The sequence below is a fragment of the Rattus norvegicus genome, chromosome 5 (assembly GCF_021556685.1).
Source record: "Rattus norvegicus strain SHRSP/BbbUtx chromosome 5, alternate assembly SHRSP_T2T, whole genome shotgun sequence".
NCBI lineage: Eukaryota > Metazoa > Chordata > Mammalia > Rodentia > Muridae > Rattus > Rattus norvegicus.
The window spans coordinates 134,367,356-134,389,477 of NC_141538.1; the positions used below are offsets into that span (position 1 = coordinate 134,367,356).

At 47.5% G+C, this 22,122-nt stretch overlaps 1 long non-coding RNA gene across 1 annotated transcript in view; it reads right to left on the reverse strand.

The window, feature by feature from the left end:
• LOC148005985 (uncharacterized) overlaps positions 1-19,724 on the reverse strand; it is a 157,384-nt gene extending 137,660 nt beyond the window's left edge. The window contains exon 1 of the long non-coding RNA XR_015620436.1: positions 19,366-19,724. This is a non-coding gene — a long non-coding RNA (uncharacterized LOC148005985). The remainder of the gene's footprint in view (positions 1-19,365) is intronic.
• Between the last annotated feature and the right edge of the window lie 2,398 nt (positions 19,725-22,122).

The following is a 22,122-nucleotide window of genomic DNA, read 5'->3' on the forward strand; positions in this document are numbered from 1 at the left end:
GCAGAGGTAAGGGCAAAGTACATCCACACACCCAGGTGCCTGACAGAGTAAGCCTGGCGACCAGAGCTTGGTAGAGGATACTAGGGAGCCTAGAGGAGGAGAGGCTGGGAGGGTAGAGGAGGTGAGCATGGCTGGGAAGAGAAGGCGTTGGGAAGAATAACTTCTTCCCATCTGTTTGTCTAACTATGTCTTCACCTCCTTTGAAGTAAGGCTGACTGCACCAGGATATCCAGTGTCTACAGCATGGATGGGCAAACCTACACCTTGATGCATATGGATGCCTGAAAACTTAAGTGTCTCTCTTCCTCCTTGAGCCAGCTCCTCCACCTTCCTGACTCCCCTCTCCTACACTCTAGCTTTCCAGGTCTAATGGGAAAGAATTCCTGTCTCACCCTAAATCCATGAGCTTGGCTGTGAGTCCCTCAAGTGGAGGGCCTCCCCTCAGGTTCTTCACGTGTAAAGCAAACCTAATGATCCTAAAGATTTTATCAAATATGAAATGAAATGCAAGCTATCACCTGACCTTGCATTTGTTAAAGGTGCAATCACATTAAGCAAATGTTTAGTTTTCTTCTTTTTGTTCATGGCAAAATGGCCCCAAAAAGCCAGATGTGGTGGTGCATGCCTTTAATCTCAGCACTAAGGAGGCGGACTTCTCTAAATTCAAGTTTAGTCTGATCTACATAGTGAGTTTCGGGCTAGGCAGAGTTACATAAAAATACCTTGTCTCAAAAAAATTATTTTCAGAAAAAAAGCTTTTTATCCAGTCATAATTATTTATGCTTACACATACAGCTACCCAGAAGGCAAAAAACATTAAGTTTGCCTGTCAGGAATGTTACATAGCATAGACAACAAAATGTGACCCTGACTTTAAAAAAAAAAAGGTTTGAATATTACACGTGTTTTTTGAAAATTAGGGACTTCAGGTATAGCTTAATGGTAAATTGTTTGCTTAGCATGTGAAAGGCCTGAGGTCAACCTCCAGCATTACAGCAAACCAAAAACATAATGCTACTCCAGTACACCAAAAGCAGAGGCAGGATGATCTCTGTAAGTACAAAAGCCAGCCTGGTCTACAGAGCAAATTCCAGGCCAACAGAACTACACAGTGAGACTGTCTATGGACGAATGGGTGGGTGGGTGGGTGGATGGATGGATGGATGGACGGACAGACGGACAGACAGACAGACAGATAGATATATAGATAGACTCGCAATTATTTAATAAAGCAGAAAATCCAAATTTAGAGGGGAAAGGGTTGAGGGAAATTAATATTTAAAATTATAAGGGGGATTTTCTATATCGTTATTTCTTAGATTCTCTTTGTTGTTTAAGAATCTATACAGCCTAGTTAACCTTGAACTCATGTCTCTCCTGACTCAGTCTCCCAAGTTCTGGGACTCCTGACATGAGCCACTATATCTAGCTAAGAACCTCTTCTATAAATCTTATTGTCATCATTGGTTATATTATTATCTCCACCTTACAGATGTAGGAACTGATTCCCAATGACTCCTAACCAATAACTGGAGGCACCATCACTCAAATCTTCCTTCTGCCAGTCCAGTGATTTGGTAGCAATCATTCTTTTGTATGACTCTTCCTGATGTTAACCTTGTTGTACTGTAATTGTTTTCCAGTGCTGAGAATCAAAACCACTGTACCACAGAACTGTATCCCTGGCCTCTTCTACTCCATGTGTAATTATCATATGTGTTCATGGGACCACATCTCAATGTAAACCCGAGGAAACTTCAGATATCCAGAGCCTTTGCTGATGCTTTATTCCAGAAGCTGAGCTTTGTGACTGCCATGGGCAGAAGGACACATTAGAACTAACCTTTTTTTTTTTTTTCGGAGCTGAGGACTGAACCCAGGGCCTTGAGCTTGCTAAGCAAGCGCTCTACCACTGAGCTAAATCCCCAACCCCAGAACTGACCATTTTTAAGAACCATCTGTTACAAGATGGGAACATAAGCCAATGCTTGAGCACTAGACTCTCTCCTTAGCTCCTCAAGAAAGCAAAAAGCTTTTTGTCTGACCCACAGAAATTTCTCTATAAAACTATGAAACTGGGACTGGAGATATGACTGACTGCATGGCTCAGTGTATTTGTAGTTTTTGCATCAGACCTAGATTTAATTCTCAGCACCCACAAGACAATTCATGAACCATCCACAACTCCACTTCCAAGGGATTCAGCACCCTTTTCAGACCTCCATGGGCACCAGACACCAACATAGTATACAAACATGAATGCAAGCCAAACACTCACATACATAAAATTAGATTTTAAAAACCTTATTTTTAAATAAATAAGTGAATATAAATAGGAAACTCTTAGGGGTGGGAAAACGGCTCAAGTGGTTAAAAGCGCTTGCAGCTCTTGTAGAAGACCTTAGTTCACCTCCTACCACTCATGTTAGACAGCTCACAACTGCTTGCAATTCCAGCTCCAGGAGGGCCCAAGACAGACGGTGAGTGCCCAATGCTCTGGCTTCTGAAGACACCTGCATTCATATACACATACTCCAAAACACACACACACACACACACACACACATACACACACACACACACACACACACACACACACACACGGTGGAGGAAGAGAGAGAAAGTGCAAATGCATAATTAAATATAAATTGCTTTTTTATAAGACTCTTTCCCTAGCCTCTTACTCAAGATATGTAGAAAGTAGTTTAAGCATTTAGTGCTGAGGACAGCCAGTTCTCCTTCCACCCCACCCTGAGTGTATGTATCTCAGCACATCACTTCTTTTTCCTGTCTCCATTTCCTCAATAATGACAACAAAAAGTCTCACTCACGGTTTACTACCACATGCATCCTTCTAAACAAGCATGAGCTCACATCCCTCCCCCGAACTCCTGGCAGGTGCATGTTGCCAGTCTTTTTGCTACACAAAGAGAGGAGGAAGACACCCACCTAGAGGTTGAATGATGCAGCCAAAGTTACAGAGCGGGCAGACCATGGAGGGAGAGTCTGAACCCAGGCAGCCTGGCTCTGGCAATAGGATCAGATGCTTCCAGATGCCCTCATGCACAGCGTTGGTTTTAAACCCGAAGAGAAGTCTAAGGAACTTGGATGCCTCCCCAGCTCCAGAGTCAGAACACACTCTGCCCCAGGACATGGACAGTACCTCAGTACCTCTGAGACCTGCTTTCTTTTTTCCCAGCTTCTGACTGTGGCCATCACCACTCTCAGAGCTGAAGGTCCCAGCCCTGCCCACCCTCCAACCCTGCCAGTTCTGAACTTTGTACCTTCAGCTGGTCTCTCTCTCTCTCTCTCTCTCTCTCTCTCTCTCTCTCTCTCTCTCTCTCTCTCTCTCTCTCTCTTTCTCCTCTTTCTTTCCTCTTGAAAAATAGAAAAAGTATCATTTTAGGAGGGGTCTGTGTCTCTGTGTGTGTGTCTGTGTGTGCGTGTGCGTGTACGTGTGAGTGTGTGTGTGTGTGTGTGTGTGTGTGTGTGTGTGTGTGTTCTCCTGGTCATAGGAATAAAATGACATACTTGGCCCTTCCCCTAAGTCCCAGTTGTATAACACCGGAAAAGACAAGGAGCTGGACAGAAACACAAGGAGGTGGCCACAGCCTCCTGCCCACCCACCCCATTCCACCACAGGCCACACAGCAGGGTTTCCTCAGCAGCCCAATCCCTTCCCCTTCCCTTCTGCAAGGAATGGTGGTTGTGGCCTCCAGGCCGACCTGGGAAATGAAGCATTCTTGCCCACCTTCCAGCCTCATTGCCCACAGTGCCCTGGCAGGAGCCCCTTTTTCCAGACAAACCAGGCTCCTCATTGATCTCAGCACATGCTTCATGCTTTCCTACCCCCGTGCCCACATGTCTTCCAGGAGTACCCACCCCCTCCTTTCCCTGGATTCGAACCTAGCACCCTGCAAAGGCCTTGCTGGAGACAAGCACCTGTCTGAGAACTCACTGGACAGTACCAGGTGCTGGGACACAGTAACCAGGAAGCCAGTGACGGCCCAGCTCCAAAAGCAGAAAAGTGATTATAAGCTGCAAACAACAACAACCCTGTCATCCACTTCGGCCCAGATGTTCCCCCTGTCCCCTCCTCCCGAACCCTCCTCCCACACCCTCCTCCCCTTACCTCCTCCCTCCTGGGGCACCATCATAGTCACCACACTAATGCTTACTCAAAGCAATCCTCAGCAATCCACGTCCCTCCATTCTACTACCATCCTTACATAGAGAACATTATGTTCTCAAAGCTTCAAAGCCTTCAGCCATGCCTACCTCGCCTCCAAGAACCATAGTCTTCTAAATATAGCCTCACTACAGTGATGACTCCTGGAGCAGCCCTTTTGTCAATCCTCGTTGCCTTAATCCACTGGCCCCTCAGCCTAGGGGGTCTTTGATCTTCAACCCCTTCCTCCTGCCCCAGTGTGACACAGCACAGCACCCTGCAGCAGTACCTGAGTGCTGTGCAGAGTATATGAGGCAGTGGAAGCTGTGGCTTGCCCCAGTCGAGCCAGAAAGGCCCCAGTGCTCACTGCACATGACTCCATATTGTGCTGAGCAATGTCATTCCTATGGTCAGGGAAAGATGGATTTTTACTTTTCTGCTTGGCTCCAAATTATTCTCTTGGGTAGCTTTCGAATGTCTTTTTAGTACTTCAGTGTAGGCTGTTTGACAGAGAGACCGATGCAGCAGACAGATGCAGCTTCAACCAGCAAAACTCCTCACTTGGGCTGGTATGCAACTCACTGGTACAGTCCTTGTTTAGTGAGGGCAGACTCTGGGTGCCATCCCCAGCACCCCGCCCCCAACCCCAACCCCACCCCCACAAATTAACCAATTACAGTCATCTCGCCATTTACTGTCCAGGAGTTGAGATGATAAATACTTCTCATTAATGACTCTAGATTTAAAATAATCTGAAAGCTAAGAATATGATTCAGCAGACAAGAACACATGCTGAGAAAATGAGAACCTGAGTTTGGATCCCCAGAACCTACATTAAAAGCTGGACATGAGGCTAGAGAGATGGCTCAGTGGTTAAGAGCGCTAATTGCTCTTCCAGAGGTCCTGAGTTCAAACTCCCAGCAACCACATGGTGGCTTACAACCATCTGTAATGGGATCTGATGCCCTCTTCTGGTGTGTCTGAAGAGAGCGACAGTATAGTCATATCATTAAAGTAAATAAATCTTAAAAAAAAAAAAAAAAAAAAAAAGCTGGACCTGGCCACCAGCACCTAGGAGAGAGAGACAGAAGGATCACTGGATCATGCTGGCAGAGAAAAATGGCAAATCCCACTTTTGATGAAAGGCTCTGTCTTAAGGAACTAAGACAGAGCTCCCAGCATCCTCCTCAGGCCTCTACAGAGGAGCACACGCGATGATCATAATAACAGTGGTGGTAGTAGCGGTAATTTGTGAAGTTGGCTGGGAAAGCAACTCAGTCATAATGTTAAGCACCGACGTAAAAAGCCAGGCACAAGCCATGCACCTGTAACCGCAGCATTGTAAAGGTGGGGATAGAGAGATACTGGGGATAGGAGGACCCTGGGGATAGAGAGACCCTGGAGATAGGAGGACCCTGGGGATAGGAGGACCCTGGGAATAGGAGGACCCTAGGACTACTTTTCAGCCAATTTAGCCAAACTGGTGAGATCCAGACCAATTAAGACCTTGTCTTGAAAAATAATAATAATACAGTGAAGGCCAATAGAATAAGACATCAAGCATGTATTCTTGGTCTCCATGTGCTCATATACATGTCTACAAGAAACACATAAACATCCATTCAACCCATAGAGCACACACACACTAAGAAGAAGAAGAAGAAGAAGAAGAAGAAGAAGAAGAAGAAGAAGGAGGAGGAGGAGGAGGAGGAGGAGGAGGAGGAGGAGGAGGAGGAGGAAGAGGGGGAAGAGGAGGAGGAGGAGGAGGAGGAGGAGGAGGAGGAGGAGGAGGAGGAGGAGGAGACAAAATAAAACTTAGTGGGATAAAGGGCCAAGTCAGTAGAAGGCAGTGTGCACTATAGGAGCATTTGGGAGGCACAAGGCTAAATGAAGTTCTCTAATTCTGACAAGCACAGGAGAGCGGGTGCTGCAGTGATGAAGAGGTGATGATGATCAAGGGTAAGACTTAATCCATCTCAGATTCTTGAGCTAATAGTTTGAATTTCTTAGTGTGAGCTCTCCAAAGTGGGCTAGTCCTTTGCATGTTTCCAAAAGTATGATTTGTGCAAGGGGAAAGGCTCTGCAGTCACAGAGCGTTTGCTAGCATCATTCACAAGGTGAAGTCTGACATAGCCCTAGCTCCCCAAGGCTCTTCTATGAAGTTCCCACAGGAGACCTCAAAGCTGACTGAGTGGTGGGTCCTCGCCCACTCAGTTACTTTCAAAGCCACATGTTGATGGGTACAGAGCTTCAGAAGGGCAGGCATCTCAGCACCAGGAGCCACCATCCTCTGTAGACCTGTGCTCGGAGTGACTTTCCCCAATACTTACAAGCAGGGAAGGCTAAGAGGCCCATCCAATGGAACTGAGACAACACCGGGGCTTCTCTGGAATGGGGGAACTTCAGTTGCTCCCACCAAGCACCTATAAGATGCTATAGCTCTAGGAAAAACTTTACATGGGCCAACTCAAAACCCAAAGACTAACCATTGGAAAGCAGAAGGACCCTTTCTGGGAGCACTGAGAAAGAAGTCCTTGTGGGAGATGAGAAGCTTCAGAGGGTCACAAATATCATTGTTGCTCTAGTCACAATTATTGCCCTGAAGAGAAAGAACATAGAAACACACTGTCTCCCTACAGGAGGAAATACATACTCTGGTGACCATCAGGTGACTTGAACCTGTGGAACAGGATTACAGAAAACATCTCTTTAAACATTCTCATGCCCTCCTTCCTCAAATCTGAGCAGAAAGCACTGAGCACAGCGTGTGCAGAAGGCAGTGGGGCTGCACGGTGAAGCAGAGCAGGTCCAGCAAGAGGAGCGTGAGCTTGCACGAGAGCTGGGCCAGTTGTGGGCACGGAGGTGTGTGTGTCTATTTCTCTTTGTGTCTATTTCTTCTAGAATTTGAAGGTTGCTCCCACAGGCTTGTCATGAACTACCATTAAATAATGAGTACTTAACACATAGTAGGTGCTCAAGAAAGCTGGTGTACTTTACAAATACCTATTCTTTTCAAAAAAACCGATGGGCCCAGGACATTCCTTCCTTTACAAAGGAATTCACCGTGGGGTCCCTTTAAGCCTTCAGCCTTACGAGTGTGTTTTAAATGGAATTGTTTGCAGAAATCCATTTACACATGACTTTTTAAAAACACAGCCACTGCTCTAATGAAGGCGAGCAGATGGAGCTCCTGGGGCACAGTCTCTCAGCCTCAGATCCTGTCCAGCAGGATTCTCTGAAATACTGGAGACTAAAAACATCGGCTCTGAAAAACCCACAAAGACCCAACCGGTCGCCCTCTGGGAAGTCTTTTTTTCCATGCATATTTGGAAGGCTTGTGGTGTTTCCAGCTATGGGTCCAAGATTATGAGGACAATAGCAATAGGCTAAGGACATTAGCTAACATTTGCTGAGGCTTTCCTAGGTTAGGCATCGTGCTAATTCCCATGAGTTATTATTTTCACCCGCACAGGGTGAAAGAGGCTAATACCTGTCAAATCGCAGTGTGTGCTTGTAGATGAAAAAAGTTCCCACAATTCCTCACAAAGAAAAAAAATCTCACAGGCTATTACTTTTGTTGTTTTTCTGATAGGGAAATAGAGGCAGTGAGTAGGTAAGTCATGTGCCTAAAATTGCCCATCTGTAAATAAGGAGTTGTTTTGAACAAGTCTATCTGTGAAGCACACCCTGTTACATGCCACTGCTCTCTCTGTGTCCACAGTCTCTCCCCCACCTGCCCTGCATCCAGCAGAGCCAGGACTGCTAGGCAGAGGGTCCCTATGGGAGGCACTGGCCCTCCTTCTGCCCCCTCCCCATCTCACTTAGCCCCCCACAAGCTGTTGTCAATTGCACTGAAGTATTTACAGCAACCATCAGCCGCTGACACCTCCATCCACGTGGGCTATAATTTGATGCTCAAGTTGTTAAGCAGCGGCTTTCCAGCAGCGACTCTTCATACATGAGTGTCTCCCCCAAGAGCCAGGCTCTCTGTCTCTCTGCTGCTCCCCACGCCTGCACACCTCTCCTGCCGGTCCTATGTGTGCACACATATGTTCACTTGCCAAATGCATCATCACTTACAGAAGCATGTAGATGCACATACATGTATACACACACACACACACACACACACACACACACACAAGCACAGACTCCATCATGAAACCATCACAGTCTCTTAAGGACATGCCCTGTGTACCACAAATTACTGACCTCACCCCATTCACACAGCTTGTCACACACACACACACACACACACACAAAACACCACCACCATAGAGGAAATGGCTGGGGTATTCTGTGAAGTAGTATTTGAAAGTGATGATGGCTAGTAATGCTAACCCAGGAAATAGCTTCTCCACGTAATAACTCATCGGAAAATTACTCTTTATTAGGGAAAGCACGTAAATATTCAACATGCTCTTTTGTGGACTTGTGTTAAATTATAGCTGTCGCTCACATGTGCTCGCATCTGTTTACTTCCAAGTCGGTGTGTCTACCTAAACCCCTGGGCAACAGAGACCATGTGTCTGCATCCACCTTTATGCAGCTGATCACAGCAGCAGCAGACCCTGCACGATAGCTCTGTTATGGGCCAGCTACTAACGGAACAATGGGAAGATGAGAAAGGGATAGAGGATAAGTGAAGGGAGTGAACTGGGCACAGGCCGGGGGTAAAAGAAGAACGTGCAACCCATGCACCCAGAAGACAATGGATTCAGGGGTACTTCACCATGGAAGCAGTCCACAGCATTGAGGCTAATCCGTTAAGGGTCAGGAGAAAACGAAGCTTCCCTGGCCCATGAAAGCCAGGATCAGCCTTAGACCCTTCCAGATGTGTAAGGAGGCATTCAGGAGGCTCTGCAGGGTTAGATAACAGCATGATCCAGAGCTGAGATGGAACCCCACTTTATAAACTGCCTTCCTTGGGAGGCTTGGACAGTCTATCACACAAGGAGTTTCCTGCTAGGCCTAGAGCTGGGATGGAAAGAAAAACTGGGTAATAAAGGAAGGAAGGGAGAAGTTCTGAGTTGGATGAGTGAGAATACCAAGACTCCAGGAAAACCAGGACCCCAACAGAAATGAAGAATGGGAGCTAGCCAGAGGATTGGAAGGCCAACCTAAGCTACAAGTGAGAGCCTGACTAAAAAGGAAAAATGGAGAAGCAACTGTGTCTTGAGCTGCTAAATAATAGACGGTGGACCAGGGTTGGCTGGTTGGTTGGTTGGTTGGTTGGTTGGTTGGTTGGTTGGTTGGTTGGTTGGTTGGTTGGTTTGAGCCCAGCTTTCCAAAGGATGCAAGTCCTCTAGAAAAGTCTCCTAGAGCCTGGACAGGCAAAGCAGGGTGAGAGTGAGTATACCAAACCACCAGACCCTGCCAAAGGAGTCATGTAGTGGCCTTAGGAAAACTAGAAGCTGTTGGGAGAGAACAGACAGACCTGGGGAAGGGAGACCACACCTGTAACTTGGGGGACCATAGTATAAATCTTTGTTTAAACACAGTGCTGCTTCTGATGGTGCAAACATACAACAGCCACTGGAGTTTTCACTAATACTCATCTCACAGCACTGTGAACACAATGAGAGGCAGGGATTGGAAAGTGCTCTCTGGCAATGTAGATGAGCCTCCACACTGACCAAGAGAGCCAGGAGGAGACCATCACAGCACAGTGAGAAAAATGACTCAGTTAAACTTTACCACTGTCATTCTTGGGGTGTGCTCTGTCCTACCTCTTTCCACACAGGATCTGTTGTTGGCTGACGGGGCAGGATCACCTGCCTGTGTGTGGGCGCTGAGAGAATGAGGACAGAGGCAAACAAAATGACAACAGACCCTAGGACAAGAAAGCCATTCACTAAGACTTTCAGTGGAACACTAATTCCATGCACACCTACTATATACTAGGTACTATTGGTTTAAGCCATGGCTTTGGTAAGCAAACACAGGCTACTTTACCCTGAATAGGTATCTGCTGATCTGAGTTTATTCCTCTGCCTTCTACATGTGATCATGGAGCCTCTTTCCTTACCCTATGAAACCCCCCTTCCAAAGAACAGCACTCCCCCTAGAATCTAGCAAAGAGAAGGAATTGTAAATAGCAGATGAGTCAACCATTGAACAGAACTCCATCTGGTGATCTTTGGGCAGCCAGGAGCCAGGGCTGTCCTGAGTGACCTGTCCGCATAGAGTGGGCCATGGAGAATAGGATGTGGCGTTCCTGTATCCAGAAGCCACCCAGCACAGGTGACCGCAGACGTCTCTGTGTCTCCCCCTGGACTCACCATATAGCATACAGGCGTGTCTCTCTCCCTCTGTACACTCTCCATGGTATGGCATAATGCACTGTGGGTTGCCAACAAGCCATGCCAGTCTCTTAAAGGGACGTTAAGACACTGAGTGGAACAAACGACTCAAGGAGACTTTGGTAGTCAAGGTGATGCAACCAGCAAGTCCCATTCCTAACCTCACCTGTACACACAGTCAGACTCCATGCAGGCAGGTGGAGCCATAAGACTGGGTTTTGGCTGAGAAATACAGTCACAGGTGATATTTGTCACCTCCAGACTACACACATGGCCCTATAGCAAATATGCCTTTCAGAATCCTCTGTCCCCTCTGTCACCCTCCTCATTGAGTTTAGAAGAAGCAATAGACAATGACAAAAACATGGAGTTTAAGTGCACCACCCCCAAGGGGCCCATGGATAAAATTTGATGGGTCACAGCTCTGTAAGTCTGGCTAGAAAAACAAACTTATCTTTATTTTAAGAAACTTTTAAACTGAGGTACAGCATTTTATGCATTGACAGAGGTAACAGATTCTGTCGGTATTTTCCGAACCTAAAACTGCTACCCATAGAAAATTTAAACACGTTCTTACAGAATGTCAAAATCCTTCTGCTGACCACTTTAAGATTGTACTATAACATCACTACCATTATATCAATGTGCTACATTTGTTTCCTGTTTTTCCCTTTTAAGACAGAATCTTGCTGTGCTGTGCAAGATGACCTGAAGTTAAATGTGTAAGCCTCAGTCTTCCGAGTAGAACTGCAGGCCTCTAACATCATACCCAACTTTATTATTCCACCATCATGAACTATCTTACTGTAGGTCTTACTATAAAGCAACTTTTTTTTAATATTTTGATATTTGAATCCCAGTAGAATGTGTTATTTTGTATGCCTGCAAATCCGATTACTTGCATTTAAAAACATGTATTGTTAGGGGTTTGTAGACTTCACTAGTCTGCCCAAGGAGACTCCATGATATTTTTAAAATAATCCTCTAGGAATGATAGAGAACTTGATGGAGAAGCTGTGGACCTGTGGGTGGCTGTGGACCGGTGGATGGCTGTGTGCCCGTTACCACCATTGTCAATGATTCAGTATTGGACAGTGGACAGATGAGAGAATAGTAACTTTGTTCAAAGACAGAGAACCTGAGGACCTTTTACAATGCAGAGAGAGCCCACATGACCACAGAGAATGGTCATTCTACTACAAGCCTGTGTCTGGGAGGCCTAGTCATGAAAGAGTCAAGGGCCCTTTGCTGCACGGCAGGTAAGGGGTAGTCAAGGAGCCCTATGACTGAGAGCCATTCCCCAGCAGTGTATTCCAAGACCATGGAGTCAATGTATGGTCCAGGGTGGAGACATGATTCCCTTCTCTGAAGTTACTCCTGCCCAGGATGAATTTCCAACTAATGTATACTGACCTTTAGGTCTCTGAATATAGGAGTCTCACTTTATCGTCAGTTTCCTTTCCATAAATTCAATTACTTAGGCTCAACCACAGTCCAAAAAAAATTAGATGGAAATTTCCAGAAACAAACAATCCATACATTTTACAACGCTCTCTTATAATATATTTGTAAGTATTCTATTGTCAGTTGTCGTTGGAGACTTGTATTGTGTTTGATATATGTCAAACTGCATCACAGGTGTGTCTACATATAGGTTAAAAACACATAGACCCTAGTACTATCTAGGGTTCAGGTATCCACATTTCTGGACAACACAAACTTGCAACACTTTGGGCAACAGGCCTTGTGGAAGAGAGGAATGCAACAGGCCTTGGAAAGTTACCCAACCACTGCGAGTAAGGGGGAACCACTGTTGCTTTGGCAGCCACACGAGGAGTCAAATAGGGTGTAAAAATAGGATAGGTCCTCTCCAACCCTGTGAGTGACCCTTCATCCTGTAAAATCGGAATCTGAGGCAACCTCTTTCTCCCCAACCCCACCCTTAAAAGTCACACTCTTAGCCCATTGCTTCCTTCTTCTCCCACCTTACCCTATCCCACCCACACCCAGCCCTTGAACTGGAACACTCATCCTCTATGTGCGCACAAAACTGGAGAGCACCACAGACACTGTTGCTCAGGTGGTGTGTGAAGGTGTCAGGCAGACAGCTCTTTGGCCTTCTTTAGAATGTAATGTGCCAGCTATTTCTGTCTAGAGGATGGAGAAGCACTAAGCTTGAACAAAGGTTGTCTGGCAACTCTGGCTGCATAGTGCTGTTCCTCTCCCCACCATTCCAAGGACCAAAGGTCCTTATTTCTCAATAAAAGGTCACATTTCTAAACAATAAATAACTGAATAAATAAATACGCACAGTGCAGCATACTTTTGGAAGCCTTGCACCATGTACTAGGAACAGAGAGCTACAACAGATTCGGCTACTGTTCTTGAGTGCTCCCAACATGGTAAGAATGGTGAGCAGAAAGTAATACATCAAGGTCAATTCATTAAAGTATTAAAAGGGCTGGGCTGGAGAGGTTACTGTGAGGTTAAGAGCACTGGCTGCTCTTCCAGAGGTCTTGAGTTCAGTTCTCAGCAACCATATGGTGGCTCACAACCATCTACAATGGAATCTGATGCCCTCTTCTGGCCTGCAAATGTACATGCAGATGGAGCATTCATATGCATAATTTTTTTTAAGCATTAAGAGCTAAGGATGTAGCTCAGTGGTAAAGTACCACCTGGCATTTGAAAAGCCCTGGATGCTATCCCCAGTCAAAAATAATGCACTAGAAATCATAGCAGCATTGGGGATAGAATCTGACCATAGAGAATGGGGGAGGGGTGAGAATATATGGTGGGGGTGGACGAATCTGATCAGAGGTGAGCCATGAAAAAGAAAGAACAATTTGACCCATAACCTATAGAGTCATTAGCTGTTGAAAGTTGTTGAAAGGTATGCTCCTGGACTTCTAGAATTATCCTTTTAATCAATGGTTATTTATTTTTACAAATACCATGAAAAAGAAGTTTCACCATTGAAGGGCTCTCCTAGCCTAAGGCTAGGCTGGTTTCCATACTCTACTCATGAAAAGACCAGGCTGCCCCTTTCAACTTTGAGGTACTAGGGAAAGAAGTGTGTCTGGAGACCCTCTGTGTGTCGGGATGAAGGCTAGGCCCCTCCTTGCTGTGTTTCAGGAAGGTTGTGCAGTTGGGAGCAGTGAGGGACAGAAGAATTCTGAAATGGATCCTGATTCCCTGGGGCTGTCGTGGCTGAGCAGCCCAGAAACCAGAACTGCAAAAGAAGTTAGAGTCAAAGAGGATACAGTTGTGTGGTGCCCTCTCTCCATCATTCCAGCCTTCCAGAGTTAGAAGTGAACCCCACACTGAATGCTGCCCTTCAGCTCTCCTCCCTAAAAGTCCAAGGTGTTCATCCTCACAGCCCACACATCAGCTTTAATTAGATCTGTTTCTGTGTGTGTCTTTATGGCGTTAGACTGTCATCATCCTGAGAACAGGAACCACATGCAGTTTGTTCACCATCATATCTTTCATCTAAGACAGAAGACCAGGCACAAAGTGGGTCCTTAAAGGCTATCAAGATTGAAGACTTGGGTCCAAGGAGTGGGCATGGGAGCACAGTTCAACAGATGAAAGCAGCCTCAACGTGAGTGCCTTTTGTCTTACAAAGAGAGGGCCCAAGAAATAACAAAACGTGAACTACCGTTACACTTCATTTGTAGGACACCAGCTTATGAATGAGGCCGCTGGGTGTAACGGAGGAGGGAAGAAGGAAGAAAGGATAAAGAAAACTAAAAATGTTGTGCCTGTAGGAGTGAATCAGCTAACAGTTTGGGGGGAGGGTTCCCTGCTAGGGTACAGGAGCCCCAAAACAGCCTAAGCCTCTACTTTGCACAGGGCACACTTTGAGAAGGAGGGTACAGAGACAGCCCAAGCACATGCCTGTCAGCATGGATTTGCTTGGGGTCACTTTAGGGTCATCTCTGAAAGCAGAAGGTCAGACCCATTTGTGGCAGGGTCACCTTTGTTGGCTTAGGGTCATCCCTCTCTAGCACCAGGTCGTTGACTTTGGAGCAAAGTCCTCCTGGCTTACAGAATCAGCCTCCAAGGAAGGTCATTCTGAGGTGAAGCAGGGTCATCACCATTAGGAGGCTCATCTCTGTTAGCTCAGGAAGTCCTGGGTTGGACAGGGTATTCTCCTGGACTTTGGGGCCAGCGGCGCCCCCAGGTGGCTGGGCTTGGCCAGTCAGCATTTGGATCCCTGCCAGGGAGGGTTTCAGGAGCCTTAATCCCGAGGTTCCACTCTCTGTATCTCTCTCAGTTGTGGGAGGGACAGAGCCCATTCAGACCCTGGACCCCTCAGGAACTACACTACTACCAAAGATTCTTGCACACATCTTTGGGATGCCCTGCTCCCAGAACACAATTTAGAGCACATCTGAGACTCGAATCTGCCACAGTGAATCTATGATGTAGGCAAAGAAGAGACAAGCCACAGGTAGGGTCAAATGGCCAGGCCACACCCACTCTACTCCCCTGAATCTGGGCACAGACACCTACTCTGTCAACTAGCCTCTGAGAGTCCCACCCTCCTCTTAAAGGCGGGGGGGGGGACTTAAGTCCTCAGGTTTGGTTTCAGTAAAGTCTTTGTGGAAGAAGCAGGTCATACCCACTTCCCTTCCCAGGCTTTGGAATGGCTCTTCTCTGATGTTCATCCTGACCCATGTGTTTCTGGGAGGAACTCTGTCTCTCAGCACCCCTCCTCATTCACATCATAGCTGGGCTTTGGGAAAGAAGATGCTTGGGAAGTGTACAGAAAACCCAGTGTGGGCAGAGACTCCCATTCACACTTTGCACTGCTATAGAGTTCATGGTTGGTGTTGAGTTTAAGGACTGTCAGGTGACCCCTCCTCCACAATGGAGGTAGACTCAGTCCTCCCTATGGACCACGCCTTCCACTCAGTCCTTCTCAATTCTTTAGGGCTCTGCCAAGGGAAAAGAAAACCCAGAGTCCCACATAAAAGTACCACACCACCAAAAAAGGAAGTAAGCCACTCCCTTCTGGTCCGCTGTACCACTACTGGGCACAGGTGCTGCCAGGGGTTTCTGCAGAGCCTGGCACAGACACCACACCCTCACTGCACTAAGAAAAAAATGGGTTTGAAAAAAGACTGTTAAGCCTACCGGGAGAGAAGAGCTAAGACACAACCACTGACACCAGAGCAGAAAACAGGATCTGACTTACTCCAACTCGCTTCAAACAAATAAACTGAAGCCTTGTAAGAAGTCTTAGTCTAAGGGCAGAGAGAGTCAGCACCATTGCTAGAACTGAGATCCTTTTTTCTCCCTCTCTACCCCTAGTATAGACAGCCATCATCACAGTACATGCTAGGAGGAAGCCCCTGGAAGAGAGAGAAGGAAAACTAAAGCCTACCAGACACTCATAGGCTGAGTATCAGCCAGGATTCCTAGTACCACATGAGAGAAAACACAGTTGTACACACACACACACACACACACACACACGCACCAGCAAATACATCCAAACCAAGAAACAATGATTACAGCCAGAGTCATCTTTATCTCCCACTTTTTGAAGAATTGGACACAGGGTGAGGCAAAGCTTAGAGCATCTATGTGGTCCAGCAGAAGGTTAGAGTCGTAACGATTCATCTAACCAGAAGAAATAGAGGGGAAGGAAACCAATACCTCCAACAACCATCAGGAAAGAGACAGACTGGCTGGCTAATGGTCACCATATCTTCTCCCCTCTGAGAAGGTAGAGGATTTGACTCCTCCCCAACTCTAAGGTGAGGCAGCATTTGCTCACCTGCACTCCTCTCTCCTGCCATCAGCACCTGGCTCACCTAAATGTCATCTCTTTCATCTTGGTTTACCAGAATCACTGACTGCTCTACTCTTCCTGACTGTGTGGAGAAAGGAGAATTTAAAGGCAACGACAATCCAGTGTCTTGGGATTTCCCAGGAACTGAAGAGCAGTTGAAGAGGTTGGAATTTCTTCGTACTATCCAGATGAATACTTTGTCTAAGACGGTTTACAGAGAGTGCAGTGTTCGCCTACAGACCCAGGATGCTGCCAAGCACCTTTAGGCAAACTCTGGTCTTCGTCCTCCTTTCACTGTCCAGACCTGTTTCTACAGCCAAGGGTCAGCCTTGGCTACTTTGTAAGATCTAGTGGCTGTGCTGTCTGCACTTGCGCCTTTGATTTAGAGAGACAGTTTCCTGAGAGTGAAAGCAGAGGCTCCAAAGGACCTAGGACTGCTAACCACGTTCTTCTGTACAGGCTGGAGTAGAGGAGGCTGTCTGGCAGCACTGCTTGGGAGACAGGCAGAGACTGGACCATGATACCCGTTAGCTAATCTGGAACAACCAGGACCTGGAGCCCAGATAAGATACAGTAACTGCCCATAATGGGCAAACCTAAGGAGGAAGTCAGCCTGCTCCTCTGCTGGCCAAATCATGGTACCTTCAGCAGTTTTGCACCACGTTCCAGATCTCTAGCTTGGTCTGCATCTGGGGAGGAAAGTGGGAGAACATAGACAGGTCTAGGGAATAGAGGGCCAAGCCACGGGTGATTCTACCCCAACCCTCTCCACCCACATACTCCCAGTCTCTGCCAAGTCCTCCAAGGATATTCCCCACACACACAGACTCACACTAAAAAGGGTCGAGAATATCTTCATTAGCAAATGCAAATTAGCAAATACTTGTAAGCACAGAAGCAGGAGCAGAATGCATATCTAACCCCATCAACAGAAATGATCATGTAGCCCAAACAAATGCTACACGCATATCTATTACAACTTTAATCTGACTCGAATATGTGTGTGTGTGTGAGAGAGACAGACAGACAGACAGACAGACAGATTGCTCAGCACAGCAGAGCTCAACTAGAAGTTGCTTCGAATCTATACGCTTGTTGATTTGTTTTGGCTTGGTTTGGTTTGGTTTGGTTTTTGTTTTGGTTTAAGAGAGAGTCTCACTGTGTAGCTCTCGCTGGCCTGGAACTCACTGTTTACCAGACTCGCCTCCGACTCAGAAACCCATCTGCCTCTGCCTCTGCCTCTGGAGCACTGCAATTGAAGGCATGTACGCCACTCCAGGCAGCCTAATTTGTTTTTTTCATTGTCAGGTTTGCAAACACACCCTAGCAATGATCACAGACCCTCCGGTGCAAAGCCCGGCTGGCTGAGGAGGCCAGGAGGGCGACGAATCGATACAAAGCCGGCCCACTAGCGTCTGACACCGGTATCCATTCTGGCTTTCCAGGTCCTTGACATCTCATCCCAGGTCCACAGTTAACTCTATGCGGCGACCTCATGCTAGTCCTTTCAGCTCCGATCTCCGAACCCTCTAGCTCCGGCAGTTTGGGTCCCAGGCTAATTTAAGCTATCGCCCATCCAGCTGCTTTCTTTAACATAAAGAAGCAGGATTAATTCTCAAAGATGTAAGAATGTGAGAGTAACCGGCAGGTGCGACATAAACCCAAAGAGCACGGAAGAGGCTGACAGGCGGGAAACCAGGCTAGATGAGGGCATAGAGGTGGGCTCCCTACCCCCAGAGGAGCCCAGAAGCACATCTACATCTGAATGGGAAGCCCTGGAGTCCGCTCCGCACCGACACCTGCTGGAGGAGGGGGCCTCAAAGTAAGGGTCTTCGGTTACCATAGGCTAATTAATTTGAACAATAAAGTCCACTCCAGTGTCCTCAAGGTTCCGAACACACCGTACCCACCCCACTCCCAAACACACACACACACACACACACACACACACACACACACACACACACACACACACACACTGGCAGTTTCTACACCGACAAGTGGAAATACACTTCTCGGGTCCTCACTTAGTTTTAGGAATCGAAAGGATGGGTTTAAATGTTTTGTTGTCCCACTCAAGAATTCGCTCTCTCCAGTCCCAAGCAAGATTTAACTGAACCCCAATTCCAAAGACATTTCTGCCTCAATAGACAAAAGTAATCCAGGGTGAACCAACCCTGAGACCATTTCCAGCTTCCGAGGAAACTGAGGAGAGACCTTACAAAGATGCTGGCCTCAGTTGCTGAAACTCGCAGAAGCCCCAACATCCGAGACTGAGTGCATCCTTCCCAGTGGCAGGCACGCCAACTCTGATGTGGGTTTACCGTGATTCTAGGGTCTACGAAAGATTGGGCGGGGATAGAGGGGTGGTGAAGACTCCCACCTACAGAGTTCCTCTTGGGGACCACGAAATTTAGACCAACAACGGGAAGGGAAAGTGAACATGGAGAAAAGTTCACCCGGAGAAAAACCCAGCCGACGGAGAAACGCCGAGCAGCGAGTCCGCGTGGAGCGAAAAGACCACATTGGGCAGGGACCCCTTTTGCACAAGCGCTGAGCCCAAAGATGGTTGGAAACAATCCCGAGTATGTTGCCAGCAGCCGAACCCACAGCAGAAGCCTTCCTTCTCCGGCTGACCCAAGCCTCCCAGGTCTAGCGAGACTACGGTGATATTATAGCAGCGCAGCGCGGTGCGGGCTAGAAGGAGGCGGTGCCCGCTCCGCCCCACCGCGCGGCGCGCCCTCCAGCTCGGGGACAAATTCGTTTTCAAAACCAGAGCCCCGGAACCTCTGTCTTTCCTATAGAGCTCTCTATTGGTGCGCGTTTATACCAGCCTTTAAAAAAATCAGAAGCGCTACCTCCAAAATCCAATCATATGTTTGTTCTCAAACACTGATATTTGAACACTTAAGGGACCGCATTCTCCCTCCCACCCTTGCCCACCTTTAAGTCTCTACAGAAACCTCACAGTGCCAGCCCGAGGGACAAATGTGGGCTGGGTCTCACCGTCCTGGTTAGCCCTCCCGGACGCCTCCCAGGCCCCAGCCTAAACAGCCTTTTGAACTATGCATGGAAATAATTTAGACACAAACCCAAACTCTCCTCGCCTCTCTTCCGTGGAAAGCGCAGGGTTGGGAGGAAACTCCGAATCCTGTCCGTGAAGACCTGGGCACACTGCCTCCTCCCACCGTTTCCTAAGCCGCAAGCTTAGGAGGCACGCTCCGCACTCCAAATCTTTTCTCTCTTTCTCTTGCAAGGACCGTCGTTTAAACTGCGTCGGCGCCTTTATTCGCCTGACCCTGGGCGCAGGGAAACCAGCCTGGTCGGTCATTGTCCTTTCTGGACTGCCCCCACCCCCGCCCCAATCAGTGTCACAAAACGCCCCTTTCAACAGATTCCAAACCCTCTTCACCTCGGCTCACCGAGCCTTCAACTTCATTGAGTGTGCACTACCGCGGCGCTGGAGGAGGCGAAGTTTAAATAAACCCGAGCGCATAGGGAGGAGGCGGGGGTCGCCGAGGGTTGGTAGTTGAAGGGGAGGGTGGAGGTAGAAGTGTTTTTGAAAAGGGGAAAAAAGTCATCGGGGAGGGAAAAGTGCTTTGTAACCACGAAGACGCGCCTGCTGTGGCAAGAACAAATTGGAGAGGGAGGGGAAGTGTCCCCCTCCAACACTGGCTCCTGGGTGGTCTAGTGGGGAGCCCCTAGAGAAAGAAAGAAAGATGGGGAGGAATATGTGGTGAAAAGAATTAACCACTTTAATTGGGTCGCAACAGAGACTGGGCAGCAGGCTCACGGATGGGCCTCTATCACTCAGACCAAATACTCGTCGATAAAATAAAATGTCTGCCCTTAGCCATGCTGAAAAAAACGTATGTCAAAGTTGGAGAATCGAGACTGTTCTTCACAGCTGTAGAAAGTAAATCTGCAAGAGGGAGAAATTCTGCCCGGAAAGACCCCCCTCCCCCTCCTTATGGCTTCGGGCCTCCCGGCGCCGGATGAAAAGGAATCAAATTGAACGAAATTGAACGAAATGAAGTGAAATTGACCAGTGAAATTCGCCAATTTTCTTCTCCTTTAAACCGCCCGCTCTCGACAGCACTCTCAGAACCTCAGGCTGATTTCTTACCAATTTTTTTTTTCTCACCTTGGAGAGATCAAGGTGTGCCCTGGATATTTTCTTATTGTCACTGATTGTTGGTACCTATGAGGCGACAGACCTCAGCTGTCTCCACCCAAGTAGGGAGGGAAGCCTAGAGAGCTGTTTCAGATGGGAAGACCTGGTTCACCTGACCCAGGAAATTGGGCCTCTAACCGAACCCACACTAGTCCTAGGCAACCACAGATCTATCCGGGAGTCGCCAGACTGCCAGACGTCTACCATACAAACCCTCCAACCACTCCCGTCTTGCATTCCAGTTCCCAGCTCCTAACATCTTAGCTCTGAACACAACCTAACCGAGTCCAACATTTCAAACATCTTCTTCCCCAGGGCTGCCAGCTGAGCTTGGGTGGTTTCTCTGGCCAGGCTTGACCTGTTGACTCACTGGGAAGCTAGAATCTAAGTAAAGGGTCCCCTTGGGGACCCCAAGAGCCCTAGAAAACTCTTACACATTTCATCCATTTCTGCAAGCCTGTATTTCTACCATTGGTACAAACACAAACACCAAGCAAGATACACACACACACACACACACACACACACACACACACACCAGGACAAATAGCAATTAATCCAGAAGAATCTTCCACTTCCCCTGTAAGTAGCAGTTACAGCCGGATCACCTACCTATCTACCATCCAATATGAATTCTGCCTAACTTTACCTCTTCGAGACAGGGAAAATTTCAACTTTTATTCAAAACTCCAAGCTAATATGTAGAATCTAATATTCCAAACTAATGTCTATAGTTAATATTCATGGCAGAAAGGTCTTTTTTTGACCCAGACCAAACAGATTCCCCAGCATGTGTACGAACACACAAACATGTCCACTGACTTGTGCCAGTCACATACACCCCTCCTCAACTAAAAACAAACAAAACCATACTCATCAAAATCTTTTTAAGTCAGTGAAGCAGCAGGTCAGGGACCATGATTCCAGTACTGGCCAATATTCCTCACTCTAGACTTCTGAACCTGATCTAACTTCTGATCTATTTGACAAGATGGTGGGGAGGCAGCCCACTGCATTCTTATCTCCCTGACTTCCCGGTCTTTCAGAGAAGAGAGAGGGAGACTCTTGGCGTCCTGACAGGAGAACTAGTTCACCATTCACACCTGAGTGAGCCTTGTCTCCCTGGAGACCTTGAGTGAGGAGGAACTCTGACTCTTCAGTCCTTTCCCAGCTCCAGTATTTTCCCCTCTGGCTCCTGCCGCACACCTCTTCCTTAAGCCTTCCTTCTCTGCCAGCTAAGGGATACTAATGAGTTTTGGTCATTTCTTTTGTCCACACCCCCCAAGTTCTTTGCATCTGCGTCTCTGACACAGTCTTCTACTTTCTCCGTTATTTGTTTTCAGCCTTTGCCCCGACTGTCAGTTTTCTGCGAAGGCTGAAAGCATTGTTTCGTCCTGCACGTCCACATGCCTCTCCTACAACCTCAGTGGAATATACAGAACAAGGAATAACCATCTTCGCTTCAGCCAAAGTATTACCCTCACCCCCCACCCCTGCCCCATGTTTGCAGATCTGGCTGTTGGGAATCCCAAGCACAAGGCTGAGAGCACAGGGGTCCAGGGTAGTCTTAATCCGACCAGAAGGTGTGTCCTTAGGCAGGAGTTTCTGGCTACGAGCATGGCCCCAGGAAGCCAGCCCTTTGCCCTAGCAGAGGGAACCCCCACTCACTGTTTAG